At 41.0% G+C, this 20,618-nt stretch overlaps 1 protein-coding gene across 1 annotated transcript in view; it reads left to right on the forward strand.

Moving 5' to 3' along the window:
- Positions 1-20,618, forward strand: part of LOC139383787 (DnaJ (Hsp40) homolog, subfamily C, member 27) — a 90,055-nt gene that overhangs the window by 9,612 nt on the left and 59,825 nt on the right. The window lies entirely within an intron of this gene.

Below are 20,618 nucleotides of genomic sequence, written 5' to 3' on the forward strand. Positions count from 1 at the left end.
CACAGCTCATAGATGGATGGATAACGAATCACCGATACGCATCGTTTTCCCTATTCAAATGTTTAAGTTAAAAGTGCATCGGTCTGCGGACCCATAACCCATCTAAATGTAGCATGCATCGGTCTGAAAAATCTATTCAAACGTTATGAATCTCCATTAATTTTACATTCTTTATACCTTCCTCTCATCAACTGATGCATTGAGAGCTCTCCGTCAGCCCTCTCTCCGTCAGCCCTCTCTCTGTCAGCCCTCTCTCCTTCAGCCCTCTCTCCTTCAGCCCTCTCTCCTTCAGCCCTCTCTCCATCAGCCCTCTCTCAGTCAGCCCTCTCTCCTTCAGCCCTCTCTCCTTCAACCCTCTCTCCTTCAGCCCTCTCTCCTTCAGTGTCTAACTGCATGTAACTGTGTTGACAGTCATTGATCGACAAGTCATTTTGCATGCTGAACAACCCCAGTAATATTAGTAGCCTGGTCAAACTGAGCCCAGCTTTGTGTGCCAGACAGCCTGTCCCTGATCTTGCACATCTGTGGCACCTTCAGGATTCAAATACTAAAATGGCTTCATTATTTGAGTGACAACCTATGTCATTTTCTAGGTTATTGTTATCTATGCGCTGTTGAAAATGTGTGTTTTTACCGGGAATTCAAGTTGGCTGCTGAATGGGGCAATATACTGTATTATACAATATATTGGGGTGGTAGATGTCTTCTTTATGTCTCTAATCTGATAGTGGTTGTGGGGTGGTAGATGACTCATTTATGTCTCTAATCTGATAGTGGTAGTGGGGTGGTAGATGTCTAGTCTCCTTTATGGCACTAATCTGATAGTGGTAGTGGGGAGGTAGATGTCTAGTCTCCTTTATGGTTCTAATCTGATAGTGGTAGATGTCTAGTCTCCTTTATGGCTCTAATCTGATAGTGGTAGTGGGGTGGTAGATGTCAAGTCTCCTTTATGTCTGTAATCTGATAGTGGTAGATGTCTCCTTGATGGCTCTAAGCTGATAGTGGTAGTGGGGTGGTAGGTTTCTCCTTTATGCCTCTAATCCGATAGTGGTAGTGGGGTGGTAGATGTCTAGTCTCCTTTATGTATCTAATCTGATAGTGGTAGATGTCTCCTTGATGGCTCTAATCTGGTAGTGGTAGTGGGGTGGTAGATGACTCATGTATGGCTCGAATCTGATAGTGGTAGTGGGGTGGTATATGTCTTCTTTATGGCTCTAATCTGATAGTGTTAGTGGGGAGGTAGATGTCTAGTCTCCTTTATGTCTCTAATCTGATAGTGGTAGTGGGGTGGTAGATGTCTAGTCTCCTTTATGGTTCTAATCTGATAGTGGTAGTGGGGTGGTAGATGTCTAGTCTCCTTTATGGCTCTAATCTGATAGTGGTAGTGGGGTGGTAGATGTCTCCTTTATGGCTCTATTCTGATAGTGGTAGATGTCTAGTCTCCTTTATGGCTCTAATCTGATAGTGGTAGATGTCCCCTTTATGGCTCTAATCTGATAGTGGTAGTGGGGTGGTAGATATCTAGCCTCCTTTATGGCTCTAATCTGATAGTGGTAGTGGGGTGGTAGATGTCTCCTTTATGGCTCTAATCTGATAGTGGTAGTGGGGTGGTAGATGTCTAGGCTCCTTTATGTCTCTAATCTGATAGTGGTAGTGGGGTGGTAGATATCTCCTTTATGGCTCTAATCTGATAGTGGTAGATGTCTAGTCTCCTTTATGGCTCTAATCTTATAGTGGTAGTGGGGTGGTAGATGTCTAGTCTCCTTTATGGCTCTAATCTGATAGTGGTAGATGTCCTCTTTATGGTTCTAATCTGATAGTGGTAGTGGGGTGGTAGATGACTCATTTATGCCTCTAATATGATAGTGGTAGTGAGGTGGAAGATGTCCCCTTTATGGCTCTAATCTGATAGTGGTAGTGGGGAGGTAGATGTCTAGTCTCCTTTATGGTTCTAATCTGATAGTGGTAGTGTGGTGGTAGATGTCTAGTCTAATTTATGGCTCTAATCTGATAGTGGTAGAGGGGTGGTAGATGTCTCCTTTATGGAACTAATCTGATAGTGGTAGATGTCTAGTCTCCTTTATGGCTCTACTCTGATAGTGGTAGTGGGGTTGTAGATGTCTAGTCTCCTTTATGGTTCTAATCTGATAGTGGTAGATGTCTAGTCTCCTTTATGGCTCTAATCTGATAGTGGTAGTGGGGTTGTAGATGTCTAGTCTCCTTTATGGTTCTAATCTGATAGTGGTAGATGTCTAGTCTCCTTTATGGTTCTAATCTGATAGTGGTAGTGGGGTGGTAGATGTCTAGGCTCCTTTATGTCTCTAATCTGATAGTGGTAGTGGGGTTGTATATGTCTAGTCTCCTTTATGGTTCTAATCTGATAGTGGTAGATGTCTAGCCTCCTTTATGGCTCTAATCTGATAGTGGTAGATGTCTAGTCTCCTTTATGGTTCTAATCTGATAGTGGTCGTGTGGTGGTAGATGTCTCCTTGTTATATTCAGCACTTCAAAAAGAACAGTCTTGACATTTGTATCTTGTATTTTTTAGTTGTTAAAATAGCATAAACAAATAGTTAGCATTATCTGATGTATTGGTGACTAAACTAAATGTTATCATAGTAATTCACAGAAAACATAGATAGGCTCTAATATGATAGTGGTAGATGACTCCTTTATGGAACTAATCTGATAGTGGTAGATGTCTAGTCTCATTTATGGCTCTAATCTGATAGTGGTAGTGGGGTGGTAGATATCTCCTTTATGGCTCTAATCTGATAGTGGTAGATGTCTAGTCTCCTTTATGGTTCTAATCTGATAGTGGTAGTGTGGTGGTAGATGACTCCTTTATGGCTCTAATCTGATAGTGGTAGATGTCTAGTCTCCTTTATGGTTCTAATCTGATAGTGGTAGTGTGGTGGTAGATGACTCCTTTATGGCTCTAATATGATAGTGGTAGAGGGGTGGTAGATGTCTCCTTTATGGAACTAATCTGATCGTGGTAGATGTCTAGTCTCCTTTATGGCTCTACCCTGATAGTGGTAGATGACTCCTTTATGGCTCTAATCTGATAGTGGTAGATGACTACTTTATGGCTCTAATCTGATAGTGGTAGATGTCTAGTCTGCTTTAGGGCTCTACTCTGATAGTGGTAGTGGGGAGGTAGATGTCCAGTCTCCTTTATGGCTCTAATCTGATAGTGGTAGATGTCTACTCTCCTTTATGGTTCTAATCTGATAGTGGTAGTGTTGTGGTAGATGTCTCCTTTATGGCTCTAATATGATAGTGGTAGATGACTCCTTTATGGCTCTAATCTGATAGTGGTAGATGTCTAGTCTCCTTTATGGCTCTAATCCGATAGTGGTAGATGTCTAGTCTCCTTTATGGTTCTAATCTGATAGTGGTAGTGGGGTGGTAGACGTCTAGTATCCTTTATGGCTCTAATCTGATAGTGGTAGATGTCTAGTCTACTTTATGGCTCTAATCTGATAGTGGTAGTGTGGTGGTAGAAGACTCCTTCATGGCTCTAATCTTATAGTGGTAGATGTCTAGTCTCCTTTATGGCTCTAATCCGATAGTGGTAGATGTCTAGTCTCCTTTATGGTTCTAATCTGATAGTGGTAGTGGGGTGGTAGATGTCTAGTATCCTTTATGGCTCTAATCTGATAGTGGTAGATGTCTAGTCTACTTTATGGCTCTAATCTGATAGTGGTAGATGTCCCCTTTATGGCTCTAATCTGATAGTGGTAGTGGGGTGGTAGATATCTAGCCTCCTTTATGGCTCTAATCGGATAGTGGTAGTGGGGTGGTAGATGTCTCCTTTATGACTCTAATCTGATAGTGGTAGTGGGGTGGTAGATGTCTAGGCTCCTTTATGTCTCTAATCTGAAAGTGGTAGTGGGGTGGTAGATATCTCCTTTACGGCTCTAATCTGATAGTGGTAGATGTCTAGTCTCCTTTATGGCTCTAATCTTATAGTGGTAGTGGGGTGGTAGATGTCTAGTCTCCTTTATGGCTCTAATCTGATAGTGGTAGAGGGGTGGTAGATGTCTCCTTTATGGAACTAATCTGATAGTGGTAGATGTCTAGTCTCCTTTATGGCTCTACTCTGATAGTGGTAGTGGGGTTGTAGATGTCTAGTCTCCTTTATGGTTCTAATCTGATAGTGGTAGATGTCTAGTCTCCTTTATGGCTCTAATCTGATAGTGGTAGTGGGGTTGTAGATGTCTAGTCTCCTTTATGGTTCTAATCTGATAGTGGTAGATGTCTAGTCTCCTTTATGGTTCTAATCTGATAGTGGTAGTGGGGTGGTAGATGTCTAGGCTCCTTTATGTCTCTAATCTGATAGTGGTAGTGGGGTTGTATATGTCTAGTCTCCTTTATGGTTCTAATCTGATAGTGGTAGATGTCTAGCCTCCTTTATGGCTCTAATCTGATAGTGGTAGATGTCTAGTCTCCTTTGTGGTTCTAATCTGATACTGGTAGTGTGGTGGTAGATGACTCCTTTATGGCTCTAATATGATAGTGGTAGAGGGGTGGTAGATGTCTCCTTTATGGAACTAATCTGATCGTGGTAGATGTCTAGTCTCCTTTATGGCTCTACCCTGATAGTGGTAGATGACTCCTTTATGGCTCTAATCTGATAGTGGTAGATGTCTAGTCTGCTTTAGGACTCTACTCTGATAGTGGTAGTGGGGTGGTAGATGACTCCTTTATGTCTCTAATCTGATAGTGGTAGTGGGGAGGTAGATGTCCAGTCTCCTTTATGGCTCTAATCTGATAGTGGTAGTGGGGTGGTAGATATCTAGCCTCCTTTATGGCTCTAATCGGATAGTGGTAGTGGGGTGGTAGATGTCTCCTTTATGACTCTAATTTGATAGTGGTAGTGGGGTGGTAGATGTCTAGGCTCCTTTATGTCTCTAATCTGAAAGTGGTAGTGGGGTGGTAGATATCTCCTTTACGGCTCTAATCTGATAGTGGTAGATGTCTAGTCTCCTTTATGGCTCTAATCTTATAGTGGTAGTGGGGTGGTAGATGTCTAGTCTCCTTTATGGTTCTAATCTGATAGTGGTAGTGGGGTGGTAGATGTCTAGTCTCCTTTATGGTTCTAATCTGATAGTGGTAGTGTGGTGGTAGATGTCTAGTATCATTTATGGCTCTAATCTGATAGTGGTAGTGTGGTGGTAGATGTCTAGTATCATTCATGGCTCTAATCTGATAGTGGTAGTGTGGTGGTAGATGTCTAGTCTCTTTTATGGCTCTAATCTGATTGTGGTAGTGTGGTGGTAGATGTCTAGTCTCCTTTATGGTTCTAATCTGATAGTGGTAGTGTGGTGGTAGATGTCTAGTATAATTTATGGCTCTAATCTGATAGTGGTAGAGGGGTGGTAGATGTCTCCTTTATGGAACTAATCTGATAGTGGTAGATGTCTAGTCTCCTTTATGGCTCTACTCTGATAGTGGTAGTGGGGTTGTAGATGTCTAGTCTCCTTTATGGTTCTAATCTGATAGTGGTAGATGTCTAGTCTCCTTTATGGCTCTAATCTGATAGTGGTAGTGGGGTTGTAGATGTCTAGTCTCCTTTATGGTTCTAATCTGATAGTGGTAGATGTCTAGTCTCCTTTATGGTTCTAATCTGATAGTGGTAGTGGGGTGGTAGATGTCTAGGCTCCTTTATGTCTCTAATCTGATAGTGGTAGTGGGGTTGTATATGTCTAGTCTCCTTTATGGTTCTAATCTGATAGTGGTAGATGTCTAGCCTCCTTTATGGCTCTAATCTGATAGTGGTAGATGTCTAGTCTCCTTTATGGTTCTAATCTGATAGTGGTAGTGTGGTGGTAGATGTCTCCTTGTTATATTCAGCACTTCAAAAAGAACAGTCTTGACATTTGTATCTTGTATTTTTTAGTTGTTAAAATAGCATAAACAAATAGTTAGCATTATCTGATGTATTGGTGACTAAACTAAATGTTATCATAGTAATTCACAGAAAACATAGATAGGCTCTAATATGATCGAGGTAGATGACTCCTTTATGGCTCTAATATGATAGTGGTAGATGACTCCTTTATGGCTCTAATCTGATAGTAGTAGTGTGGTGGTAGATGACTCCTTTATGGCTCTAATATGATAGTGGTAGAGGGGTGGTAGATGTCTCCTTTATGGAACTAATCTGATCGTGGTAGATGTCTAGTCTCCTTTATGGCTCTACCCTGATAGTGGTAGATGACTCCTTTATGGCTCTAATCTGATAGTGGTAGATGACTACTTTATGGCTCTAATCTGATAGTGGTAGATGTCTAGTCTGCTGTAGGGCTCTACTCTGATAGTGGTAGTGGGGAGGTAGATGTCCAGTCTCCTTTATGGCTCTAATCTGATAGTGGTAGATGTCTACTCTCCTTTATGGTTCTAATCTGATAGTGGTAGTGTTGTGGTAGATGTCTCCTTCATGGCTCTAATATGATAGTGGTAGATGACTCCTTTATGGCTCTAATCTGATAGTGGTAGATGTCTAGTCTCCTTTATGGCTCTAATCCGATAGTGGTAGATGTCTAGTCTCCTTTATGGTTCTAATCTGATAGTGGTAGTGGGGTGGTAGATGTCTAGTATCCTTTATGGCTCTAATCTGATAGTGGTAGATGTCTAGTCTACTTTATGGCTCTAATCTGATAGTGGTAGTGTGGTGGTAGAAGACTCCTTCATGGCTCTAATCTTATAGTGGTAGATGTCCCCTTTATGGCTCTAATCTGATAGTGGTAGATGTCTAGTCTCCTTTATGGCTCTAATCCGATAGTGGTAGATGTCTAGTCTCCTTTATGGTTCTAATCTGATAGTGGTAGTGGGGTGGTAGATGTCTAGTATCCTTTATGGCTCTAATCTGATAGTGGTAGATGTCTAGTCTACTTTATGGCTCTAATCTGATAGTGGTAGATGTCCCCTTTATGGCTCTAATCTGATAGTGGTAGTGGGGTGGTAGATATCTAGCCTCCTTTATGGCTCTAATCGGATAGTGGTAGTGGGGTGGTAGATGTCTCCTTTATGACTCTAATCTGATAGTGGTAGTGGGGTGGTAGATGTCTAGGCTCCTTTATGTCTCTAATCTGAAAGTGGTAGTGGGGTGGTAGATATCTCCTTTATGGCTCTAATCTGATAGTGGTAGATGTCTAGTCTCCTTTATGGCTCTAATCTTATAGTGGTAGTGGGGTGGTAGATGTCTAGTCTCCTTTATGGCTCTAATCTGATAGTGGTAGAGGGGTGGTAGATGTCTCCTTTATGGAACTAATCTGATAGTGGTAGATGTCTAGTCTCCTTTATGGCTCTACTCTGATAGTGGTAGTGGGGTTGTAGATGTCTAGTCTCCTTTATGGTTCTAATCTGATAGTGGTAGATGTCTAGTCTCCTTTATGGCTCTAATCTGATAGTGGTAGTGGGGTTGTAGATGTCTAGTCTCCTTTATGGTTCTAATCTGATAGTGGTAGATGTCTAGTCTCCTTTATGGTTCTAATCTTATAGTGGTAGTGGGGTGGTAGATGTCTAGACTCCTTTATGTCTCTAATCTGATAGTGGTAGTGGGGTTGTATATGTCTAGTCTCCTTTATGGTTCTAATCTGATAGTGGTAGATGTCTAGCCTCCTTTATGGCTCTAATCTGATAGTGGTAGATGTCTAGTCTCCTTTATGGTTCTAATCTGATAGTGGTAGTGTGGTGGTAGATGTCTCCTTGTTATATTCAGCACTTCAAAAAGAACAGTCTTGACATTTGTATCTTGTATTTTTTAGTTGTTAAAATAGCATAAACAAATAGTTAGCATTATCTGATGTATTGGTGACTAAACTAAATGTTATCATAGTAATTCACAGAAAACATAGATAGGCTCTAATATGATAGAGGTAGATGACTCCTTTATGGCTCTAATATGATAGTGGTAGATGACTCCTTTATGGCTCTAATCTGATAGTGGTAGTGTGGTGGTAGATGACTCCTTTATGGCTCTAATATGATAGTGGTAGAGGGGTGGTAGATGTCTCCTTTATGGAACTAATCTGATCGTGGTAGATGTCTAGTCTCCTTTATGGCTCTACCCTGATAGTGGTAGATGACTCCTTTATGGCTGTAATCTGATAGTGGTAGATGTCTAGTCTGCTTTAGTGCTCTACTCTGATAGTGGTAGTGGGGTGGTAGATGACTCCTTTATGTCTCTAATCTGATAGTGGTAGTGGGGAGGTAGATGTCCAGTCTCCTTTATGGCTCTAATCTGATAGTGGTAGATGTCTAGTCTCCTTTATGGCTCTAATCCGATAGTGGTAGATGTCTAGTCTCCTTTATGGTTCTAATCTGATAGTGGTAGTGGGGTGGTAGATGTCTAGTATCCTTTATGGCTCTAATCTGATAGTGGTAGATGTCTAGTCTACTTTATGGCTCTAATCTGATAGTGGTAGTGTGGTGGTAGAAGACTCCTTCATGGCTCTAATTTTATAGTGGTAGATGTCCCCTTTATGGCTCTAATCTGATAGTGGTAGATGTCTAGTCTCCTTTATGGCTCTAATCCGATATTGGTAGATGTCTAGTCTCCTTTATGGTTCTAATCTGATAGTGGTAGTGGGGTGGTAGATGTCTAGTATCCTTCATGGCTCTAATCTGATAGTGGTAGATGTCTAGTCTACTTTATGGCTCTAATCTGATAGTGGTAGTGTGGTGGTAGAAGACTCCTTCATGGCTCTAATCTTATAGTGGTAGATATCTCCTTTATGGCTCTAATCTGATAGTGGTAGGTGTCTAGGCTCCTTTATGTCTCTAATTTGATAGTGGTAGTGGGGTTGTAGATGTCTAGCCTCCTTTATAGCTCTAATCTGAGAGTGGTAGATGTCTAGTCTCCTTTATGGTTCTAATCTGATAGTGGTAGTGGGGTGGTAGATGTCTAGTCTCCATTATGGCTCTATAATGATAGTGGTAGATGACTCCTTTATGGCTCTAATATGATAGTGGTAGATGACTCCTTTATGGCTCTAATCTGATAGTGGTAGTGTGGTGGTAGATGACTCCTTTATGGCTCTAATATGATAGTGGTAGAGGGGTGGTAGATGTCTCCTTTATGGAACTAATCTGATCGTGGTAGATGTCTAGTCTCCTTTATGGCTCTACCCTGATAGTGGTAGATGACTCCTTTATGGCTCTAATCTGATAGTGGTAGATGACTACTTTATGGCTCTAATCTGTGGTAGATGTCTAGTCTGCTTTAGGGCTCTACTCTGATAGTGGTTGTGGGGTGGTAGATGACTCCTTTATGTCTCTAATCTGATAGTGGTAGTGGGGTGGTAGATGTCTAGTCTCATTTATGTCTATAATCTGATAGTGGTAGTGGGGAGGTAGATGTCTAGTCTCCTTTATGGCTCTAATCTGATAGTGGTAGATGTCTACTCTCCTTTGTGGTTCTAATCTGATAGTGGTAGTGTTGTGGTAGATGTCTCCTTTATGGCTCTAATATGATAGTGGTAGATGACTCCTTTATGGCTCTAATCTGATAGTGGTATATGTCTAGTCTCCTTTATGGCTCTAATCCGATAGTGGTAGATGTCTAGTCTCCTTTATGTTTCTAATCTGATAGTGGTAGTGGGGTGGTAGATGTCTAGTATCCTTTATGGCTCTAATCTGATAGTGGTAGATGTCTAGTCTCTTTTATGGCTCTAATCTGATTGTGGTAGTGTGGTGGTAGATGTCTAGTCTCCTTTATGGTTCTAATCTGATAGTGGTAGTGTGGTGGTAGATGTCTAGTATCATTTATGGCTCTAATCTGATAGTGGTAGAGGGGTGGTAGATGTCTCCTTTATGGAACTAATCTGATAGTGGTAGATGTCTAGTCTCCTTTATGGCTCTACTCTGATAGAGGTAGTGGGGTTGTAGATGTCTAGTCTCCTTTATGGTTCTAATCTGATAGTGGTAGATGTCTAGTCTCCTTTATGGTTCTAATCTGATAGTGGTAGTGGGGTTGTAGATGTCTAGTCTCCTTTATGGTTCTAATCTGATAGTGGTAGATGTCTAGTCTCCTTTATGGTTCTAATCTGATAGTGGTAGTGGGGTGGTAGATGTCTAGTCTCCATTATGGCTCTAATATGATAGTGGTAGATGACTCCTTTATGGCTCTAATATGATAGTGGTAGATGACTCCTTTATGGCTCTAATCTGATAGTGGTAGTGTGGTGGTAGATGACTCCTTTATGGCTCTAATATGATAGTGGTAGAGGGGTGGTAGATGTCTCCTTTATGGAACTAATCTGATCGTGGTAGATGTCTAGTCTCCTTTATGGCTCTACCCTGATAGTGGTAGATGACTCCTTTATGGCTCTAATCTGATAGTGGTAGATGACTACTTTATGGCTCTAATCTGTGGTAGATGTCTAGTCTGCTTTAGGGCTCTACTCTGATAGTGGTAGTGGGGTGGTAGATGACTCCTTTATGTCTCTAATCTGATAGTGGTAGTGGGGTGGTAGATGTCTAGTCTCATTTATGTCTATAATCTGATAGTGGTAGTGGGGAGGTAGATGTCTAGTCTCCTTTATGGCTCTAATCTGATAGTGGTAGATGTCTACTCTCCTTTATGGTTCTAATCTGATAGTGGTAGTGGGGTGGTAGATGTCTAGTCTCCTTTATGGTTCTAATCTGATAGTGGTAGTGTGGTGGTAGATGTCTAGTATCATTTATGGCTCTAATCTGATAGTGGTAGTGTGGTGGTAGATGTCTAGTATCATTTATGGCTCTAATCTGATAGTGGTAGTGTGGTGGTAGATGTCTAGTCTCTTTTATGGCTCTAATCTGATTGTGGTAGTGTGGTGGTAGATGTCTAGTCTCCTTTATGGTTCTAATCTGATAGTGGTAGTGTGGTGGTAGATGTCTAGTATAATTTATGGCTCTAATCTGATAGTGGTAGAGGGGTGGTAGATGTCTCCTTTATGGAACTAATCTGATAGTGGTAGATGTCTAGTCTCCTTTATGGCTCTACTCTGATAGTGGTAGTGGGGTTGTAGATGTCTAGTCTCCTTTATGGTTCTAATCTGATAGTGGTAGATGTCTAGTCTCCTTTATGGCTCTAATCTGATAGTGGTAGTGGGGTTGTAGATGTCTAGGCTCCTTTATGTCTCTAATCTGATAGTGGTAGTGGGGTTGTATATGTCTAGTCTCCTTTATGGTTCTAATCTGATAGTGGTAGATGTCTAGCCTCCTTTATGGCTCTAATCTGATAGTGGTAGATGTCTAGTCTCCTTTATGGTTCTAATCTGATAGTGGTAGTGTGGTGGTAGATGTCTCCTTGTTATATTCAGCACTTCAAAAAGAACAGTCTTGACATTTGTATCTTGTATTTTTTAGTTGTTAAAATAGCATAAACAAATAGTTAGCATTATCTGATGTATTAGTGACTAAACTAAATGTTATCATAGTAATTCACAGAAAACATAGATAGGCTCTAATATGATCGAGGTAGATGACTCCTTTATGGCTCTAATATGATAGTGGTAGATGACTCCTTTATGGCTCTAATCTGATAGTAGTAGTGTGGTGGTAGATGACTCCTTTATGGCTCTAATATGATAGTGGTAGAGGGGTGGTAGATGTCTCCTTTATGGAACTAATCTGATCGTGGTAGATGTCTAGTCTCCTTTATGGCTCTACCCTGATAGTGGTAGATGACTCCTTTATGGCTCTAATCTGATAGTGGTAGATGACTACTTTATGGCTCTAATCTGATAGTGGTAGATGTCTAGTCTGCTTTAGGGCTCTACTCTGATAGTGGTAGTGGGGAGGTAGATGTCCAGTCTCCTTTATGGCTCTAATCTGATAGTGGTAGATGTCTACTCTCCTTTATGGTTCTAATCTGATAGTGGTAGTGTTGTGGTAGATATCTCCTTTATGGCTCTAATATGATAGTGGTAGATGACTCCTTTATGGCTCTAATCTGATAGTGGTAGATGTCTAGTCTCCTTTATGGCTCTAATCCGATAGTGGTAGATGTCTAGTCTCCTTTATGGTTCTAATCTGATAGTGGTAGTGGGGTGGTAGATGTCTAGTATCCTTTATGGCTCTAATCTGATAGTGGTAGATGTCTAGTCTACTTTATGGCTCTAATCTGATAGTGGTAGATGTCCCCTTTATGGCTCTAATCTGATAGTGGTAGTGGGGTGGTAGATATCTAGCCTCCTTTATGGCTCTAATCGGATAGTGGTAGTGGGGTGGTAGATGTCTCCTTTATGACTCTAATCTGATAGTGGTAGTGGGATGGTAGATGTCTAGGCTCCTTTATGTCTCTAATCTGAAAGTGGTAGTGGGGTGGTAGATATCTCCTTTATGGCTCTAATCTGATAGTGGTAGATGTCTAGTCTCCTTTATGGCTCTAATCTTATAGTGGTAGTGGGGTGGTAGATGTCTAGTCTCCTTTATGGCTCTAATCTGATAGTGGTAGAGGGGTGGTAGATGTCTCCTTTATGGAACTAATCTGATAGTGGTAGATGTCTAGTCTCCTTTATGGCTCTACTCTGATAGTGGTAGTGGGGTTGTAGATGTCTAGTCTCCTTTATGGTTCTAATCTGATAGTGGTAGATGTCTAGTCTCCTTTATGGCTCTAATCTGATAGTGGTAGTGGGGTTGTAGATGTCTAGTCTCCTTTATGGTTCTAATCTGATAGTGGTAGATGTCTAGTCTCCTTTATGGTTCTAATCTGATAGTGGTAGTGGGGTGGTAGATGTCTAGACTCCTTTATGTCTCTAATCTGATAGTGGTAGTGGGGTTGTATATGTCTAGTCTCCTTTATGGTTCTAATCTGATAGTGGTAGATGTCTAGCCTCCTTTATGGCTCTAATCTGATAGTGGTAGATGTCTAGTCTCCTTTATGGTTCTAATCTGATAGTGGTAGTGTGGTGGTAGATGTCTCCTTGTTATATTCAGCACTTCAAAAAGAACAGTCTTGACATTTGTATCTTGTATTTTTTAGTTGTTAAAATAGCATAAACAAATAGTTAGCATTATCTGATGTATTGGTGACTAAACTAAATGTTATCATAGTAATTCACAGAAAACATAGATAGGCTCTAATATGATAGAGGTAGATGACTCCTTTATGGCTCTAATATGATAGTGGTAGATGACTCCTTTATGGCTCTAATCTGATAGTGGTAGTGTGGTGGTAGATGACTCCTTTATGGCTCTAATATGATAGTGGTAGAGGGGTGGTAGATGTCTCCTTTATGGAACTAATCTGATCGTGGTAGATGTCTAGTCTCCTTTATGGCTCTACCCTGATAGTGGTAGATGACTCCTTTATGGCTCTAATCTGATAGTGGTAGATGACTACTTTATGGCTCTAATCTGTGGTAGATGTCTAGTCTGCTTTAGGGCTCTACTCTGATAGTGGTAGTGGGGTGGTAGATGACTCCTTTATGTCTCTAATCTGATAGTGGTAGTGGGGAGGTAGATGTCCAGTCTCCTTTATGGCTCTAATCTGATAGTGGTAGATGTCTAGTCTCCTTTATGGCTCTAATCCGATAGTGGTAGATGTCTAGTCTCCTTTATGGTTCTAATCTGATAGTGGTAGTGGGGTGGTAGATGTATAGTATCCTTTATGGCTCTAATCTGATAGTGGTAGATGTCTAGTCTACTTTATGGCTCTAATCTGATAGTGGTAGTGTGGTGGTAGAAGACTCCTTCATGGCTCTAATCTTATAGTGGTAGATATCTCCTTTATGGCTCTAATCTGATAGTGGTAGGTGTCTAGGCTCCTTTATGTCTCTAATTTGATAGTGGTAGTGGGGTTGTAGATGTCTAGCCTCCTTTATAGCTCTAATCTGAGAGTGGTAGATGTCTAGTCTCCTTTATGGTTCTAATCTGATAGTGGTAGTGGGGTGGTAGATGTCTAGTCTCCATTATGGCTCTATAATGATAGTGGTAGATGACTCCTTTATGGCTCTAATATGATAGTGGTAGATGACTCCTTTATGGCTCTAATCTGATAGTGGTAGTGTGGTGGTAGATGACTCCTTTATGGCTCTAATATGATAGTGGTAGAGGGGTGGTAGATGTCTCCTTTATGGAACTAATCTGATCGTGGTAGATGTCTAGTCTCCTTTATGGCTCTACCCTGATAGTGGTAGATGACTCCTTTATGGCTCTAATCTGATAGTGGTAGATGACTACTTTATGGCTCTAATCTGTGGTAGATGTCTAGTCTGCTTTAGGGCTCTACTCTGATAGTGGTTGTGGGGTGGTAGATGACTCCTTTATGTCTCTAATCTGATAGTGGTAGTGGGGTGGTAGATGTCTAGTCTCATTTATGTATATAATCTGATAGTGGTAGTGGGGAGGTAGATGTCTAGTCTCCTTTATGGCTCTAATCTGATAGTGGTAGATGTCTACTCTCCTTTATGGTTCTAATCTGATAGTGGTAGTGTTGTGGTAGATGTCTCCTTTATGGCTCTAATATGATAGTGGTAGATGACTCCTTTATGGCTCTAATCTGATAGTGGTATATGTCTAGTCTCCTTTATGGCTCTAATCCGATAGTGGTAGATGTCTAGTCTCCTTTATGTTTCTAATCTGATAGTGGTAGTGGGGTGGTAGATGTCTAGTATCCTTTATGGCTCTAATCTGATAGTGGTAGATGTCTAGTCTCTTTTATGGCTCTAATCTGATTGTGGTAGTGTGGTGGTAGATGTCTAGTCTCCTTTATGGTTCTAATCTGATAGTGGTAGTGTGGTGGTAGATGTCTAGTATCATTTATGGCTCTAATCTGATAGTGGTAGAGGGGTGGTAGATGTCTCCTTTATGGAACTAATCTGATAGTGGTAGATGTCTAGTCTCCTTTATGGCTCTACTCTGATAGAGGTAGTGGGGTTGTAGATGTCTAGTCTCCTTTATGGTTCTAATCTGATAGTGGTAGATGTCTAGTCTCCTTTATGGTTCTAATCTGATAGTGGTAGATGTCTAGTCTCCTTTATGGTTCTAATCTGATAGTGGTAGTGGGGTGGTAGATGTCTAGTCTCCATTATGGCTCTATTATGATAGTGGTAGATGACTCCTTTATGGCTCTAATATGATAGTGGTAGATGACTCCTTTATGGCTCTAATCTGATAGTGGTAGTGTGGTGGTAGATTACTCCTTTATGGCTCTAATATGATAGTGGTAGAGGGGTGGTAGATGTCTCCTTTATGGAACTAATCTGATCGTGGTAGATGTCTAGTCTCCTTTATGGCTCTACCCTGATAGTGGTAGATGACTCCTTTATGGCTCTAATCTGATAGTGGTAGATGACTACTTTATGGCTCTAATCTGATAGTGGTAGATGTCTAGTCTGCTTTAGGGCTCTACTCTGATAGTGGTAGTGGGGTGGTAGATGTCTAGTCTCCTTTATGGCTCTAATCCGATAGTGGTAGATGTCTAGTCTCCTTTATGGTTCTAATCTGATAGTGTTAGTGGGGTGGTAGATGACTCCTTTATGTCTCTAATCTGATAGTGGTAGCGGGGTGGTAGATTTCTAGTCTCCTTTATGTCTATAATCTGATAGTGGTAGTGGGGAGGTAGATGTCTAGTCTCCTTTATGGCTCTAATCTGATAGTGGTAGATGTCTACTCTCCTTTATGGTTCTAATCTGATAGTGGTAGTGTTGTGGTAGATGTCTCCTTTATGGCTCTAATATGATAGTGGTAGATGACTCCTTTATGGCTCTAATCTGATAGTGGTAGATGTCTAGTCTCCTTTATGGCTCTAATCCGATAGTGGTAGATGTCTAGTCTCCTTTATGGTTCTAATCTGATAGTGGTAGTGGCGTGGTAGATGTCTAGTATCCTTTATGGCTCTAATCTGATAGTGGTAGATGTCTAGTCTCCTTTATGGCTCTAATCTGATAGTGGTAGTGTGGTGGTAGATGTCTCCTTTATGGCTCTAATATGATAGTGGTAGTGTGGTGGTAGAAGACTCCTTCATGGCTCTAATCTTATAGTGGTAGATGTCCCCTTTATGGCTCTAATCTGATAGTGGTAGTGTGGTGGTAGATGTCTCCTTTATGGCTCTAATCTGATAGTGGTAGTGTGGTGGTAGAAGACTCCTTCATGGCTCTAATCTTATAGTGTAAGATATCTCCTTTATGGCTCTAATCTGATAGTGGTAGATGTCTACTCTCCTTTATGGTTCTAATCTGATAGTGGTAGTGTTGTGGTAGATGTCTCCTTTATGGCTCTAATATGATAGTGGTAGATGACTCCTTTATGGCTCTAATCTGATAGTGGTATATGTCTAGTCTCCTTTATGGTTCTAATCTGATAGTGGTAGATGTCTAGTCTCCTTTATGGCTCTAATCTGATAGTGGTAGATGTCTAGTCTCCTTTATGGTTCTAATCTGATAGTGGTAGTGTGGTGGTAGATGTCTCCTTGTTATATTCAGCACTTCAAAATGAACAGTCTTGACATTTGTATCTTGTATTTTTTAGTTGTTAAAATAGCATAAACAAATAGTTAGCATTATCTGATGTATTGGTGACTAAACTAAATCTTATCATAGTAATTCACAGAAAACATAGATAGGCTCTAATATGATAGTGGTAGATGACTCCTTTATGGCTCTAATATGATAGTGGTAGATGACTCCTTTATGGCTCTAATCTGATAGTGGTAGTGTGGTGGTAGATGACTCCTTTATGGCTCTAATATGATAGTGGTAGAGGGGTGGTAGATGTCTCCTTTATGGAACTAATCTGATCGTGGTAGATGTCTAGTCTCCTTTATGGCTCTACCCTGATAGTGGTAGATGACTCCTTTATGGCTCTAATCTGATAGTGGTAGATGACTACTTTATGGCTCTAATCTGATAGTGGTAGATGTCTAGTCTGCTTTAGGGCTCTACTCTGATAGTGGTAGTGGGGTGGTAGATGTCTAGTCTCCTTTATGTCTCTAATCTGATAGTGGTAGTGGGGTGGTAGATGACTCATTTATGTCTCTAATCTGATAGTGGTAGTGGGGTGGTAGATTTCTAGTCTCCTTTATGTCTATAATCTGAATTTGGTAGTGGGGAGGTAGATGTCTAGTCTCCTTTATGGCTCTAATCTGATAGTGGTAGATGTCTACTCTCCTTTATGGTTCTAATCTGATAGTGGTAGTGTTGTGGTAGATGTCTCCTTTATGGCTCTAATATGATAGTGGTAGATGAATCCTTTATGGCTCTAATCTGATAGTGGTAGATGTCTAGTCTCCTTTATGGCTCTAATCCGATAGTGGTAGATGTCTAGTCTCCTTTATGGTTCTAATCTGATAGTGGTAGTGGGGTGGTAGATGTCTAGTATCCTTTATGGCTCTAATCTGATAGTGGTAGATGTCTAGTCTCCTTTATGGCTCTAATCTGATAGTGGTAGTGTGGTGGTAGATGTCTCCTTTATGGCTCTAATATGATAGTGGTAGTGTGGTGGTAGAAGACTCCTTCATGGCTCTAATCTTATAGTGGTAGATGTCCCCTTTATGGCTCTAATCTGATAGTGGTAGTGTGGTGTTAGATGTCTCCTTTATGGCTCTAATCTGATAGTGGTAGTGTGGTGGTAGAAGACTCCTTCATGGCTCTAATCTTATAGTGGTAGATATCTCCTTTATGGCTCTAATCTGATAGTGGTAGGTGTCTAGGCTCCTTTATGTCTCTAATCTGATAGTGGTAGTGGGGTTGTAGATGTCTAGCCTCCTTTATAGCTCTAATCTGATAGTGGTAGATGTCTAGGCTCCTTTATGTCTCTATTCTGAGAGTGGTAGATGTCTAGTCTCCTTTATGGTTCTAATCTGATAGTGGTAGTGGGGTGGTAGATGTCTAGTCTCCATTATGTCTCTAATATGATAGTGGTAAATTACTCCTTTATGGCTCTAATATGATAGTGGTAGATGACTCCTTTATGGCTCTAAACTGATAGTGGTAGTGTGGTGGTAGATGACTCCTTTATGGCTCTAATATGATAGTGGTAGATGACTACTTTATGGCTCTATTCTGATAGTGGTAGATGTCTAGTCTGCTTTAGGGCTCTACTCTGATAGTGGTAGTGGGGTGGTAGATGACTCCTTTATGTCTCTAATCTGATAGTGGTAGTGGGGTGGTAGATGTCTAGTCTCATTTATGTCTATAATCTGATGGTGGTAGTGGCGAGGTAGATGTCTAGTCTCCTTTAAGGCTCTAATCTGATAGTGGTAGATGTCTACTCTCCTTTATGGTTCTTATCTGATAGTGGTAGTGTTGTGGTAGATGTCTCCTTTATGGCTCTAATATGATAGTGGTAGATGACTCCTTTATGGCTCTAATCTGATAGTGGTAGATGTCTAGGCTCCTTTATGGCTCTAATCTGATAGTGGTAGTGGGGTGGTAGATGTCTAGTCTCCTTTATGGTTCTAATCTGATAGTGGTAGTGGGGTGGTAGATGTCTAGTATCCTTTATGGCTCTAATCTGATAGTGGTAGATGTCTAGTCTCCTTTATGGCTCTAATCTGATAGTGGTAGTGTGGTGGTAGATGTCTCCTTTATGGCTCTAATATGATAGTGGTAGTGTGGTGGTAGAAGACTTCTTCATGTCTCTAATCTTATATTGGTAGATGTCCCCTGTATGGCTCTAATCTGATAGTGGTAGTGGGGTGGTAGGTGTCTAGGCTCCTTTATGTCTCTAATCTGATAGTGGTAGTGGGGTTGTAGATGTCTAGCCTCCTTTATAGCTCTAATCTGATAGTGGTAGATGTCTAGGCTCCTTTATGTCTCTAATCTGAGAGTGGTAGATGTCTAGTCTCCTTTATGGTTCTAATATGATAGTGGTAGTGGGATGGTAGATGTCTAGTCTCCATTATGGCTCTGATCTGATAGTGGTAGATGTCTAGTCTCCTTTATGGCTCTAATCTGATAGTGGTAGTGTGGTGGTAGATGTCTCCTTTATGACTCTAATATGATAGTGCTAGTGGAGAGGTAGATGTCTAGTCTGCTTTATGGCTCTAATCTCATAGTGGCAGTGGGGTGGTAGATGTTTCCTTTATGGCTCTAATCTGATAGTGGTAGTGGGGTGGTAGATGTCTCCTTTATGGCTCTAAACTGATAGTGGTAGTGGGGTGGTAGATGTCTAGTCTGCTTTATGGTTCTAATCTCATAGTGGCAGTGGGGTGGTAGATGTCTAGTCTCCTTTATGTCTATAATCTGATGGTGGTAGTGGGGAGGTAGATGTCTAGTCTCCTTTATGGCTCTAATCTGATAGTGGTAGATGTCTACTCTCCTTTATGGTTCTTATCTGATAGTGGTAGTGTTGTGGTAGATGTCTCCTTTATGGCTCTAATATGATAGTGGTAGATGACTCCTTTATGGCTCTAATCTGATAGTGGTAGATGTCTAGTCTCCTTTATGGCTCTAATCCGATAGTGGTAGATGTCTAGTCTCCTTTATGGTTCTAATCTGATAGTGGTAGTGGGGTGGTAGATGTCTAGTATCCTTTATGGCTCTAATCTGATAGTGGTAGATGTCTAGTCTCCTTTATGGCTCTAATCTGATAGTGGTAGTGTGGTGGTAGATGTCTCCTTTATGGCTCTAATATGATAGTGGTAGTGTGGTGGTAGAAGACTCCTTCATGGCTCTAATCTTATAGTGGTAGATGTCCACTTTATGGCTCTAATCTGATAGTGGTAGTGGGGTGGTAGGTGTCTAGGCTCCTTTATGTCTCTATTCTGAGAGTGGTAGATGTCTAGTCTCCTTTATGGTTCTAATCTGATAGTGGTAGTGGGGTGGTAGATGTCTAGTCTCCATTATGTCTCTAATATGATAGTGGTAAATTACTCCTTTATGGCTCTAATATGATAGTGGTAGATGACTCCTTTATGGCTCTAAACTGATAGTGGTAGTGTGGTGGTAGATGACTCCTTTATGGCTCTAATATGATAGTGGTAGATGACTACTTTATGGCTCTATTCTGATAGTGGTAGATGTCTAGTCTGCTTTAGGGCTCTACTCTGATAGTGGTAGTGGGGTGGTAGATGACTCCTTTATGTCTCTAATCTGATAGTGGTAGTGGGGTGGTAGATGTCTAGTCTCATTTATGTCTATAATCTGATGGTGGTAGTGGCGAGGTAGATGTCTAGTCTCCTTTAAGGCTCTAATCTGATAGTGGTAGATGTCTACTCTCCTTTATGGTTCTTATCTGATAGTGGTAGTGTTGTGGTAGATGTCTCCTTTATGGCTCTAATATGATAGTGGTAGATGACTCCTTTATGGCTCTAATCTGATAGTGGTAGATGTCTAGGCTCCTTTATGGCTCTAATCTGATAGTGGTAGTGGGGTGGTAGATGTCTAGTCTCCTTTATGGTTCTAATCTGATAGTGGTAGTGGGGTGGTAGATGTCTAGTATCCTTTATGGCTCTAATCTGATAGTGGTAGATGTCTAGTCTCCTTTATGGCTCTAATCTGATAGTGGTAGTGTGGTGGTAGATGTCTCCTTTATGGCTCTAATATGATAGTGGTAGTGTGGTGGTAGAAGACTTCTTCATGTCTCTAATCTTATATTGGTAGATGTCCCCTGTATGGCTCTAATCTGATAGTGGTAGTGGGGTGGTAGGTGTCTAGGCTCCTTTATGTCTCTAATCTGATAGT

Source organism: Oncorhynchus clarkii, chromosome 25 (assembly GCF_045791955.1).
Source record: "Oncorhynchus clarkii lewisi isolate Uvic-CL-2024 chromosome 25, UVic_Ocla_1.0, whole genome shotgun sequence".
NCBI classification, from domain to species: Eukaryota; Metazoa; Chordata; class Actinopteri; order Salmoniformes; family Salmonidae; genus Oncorhynchus; species Oncorhynchus clarkii.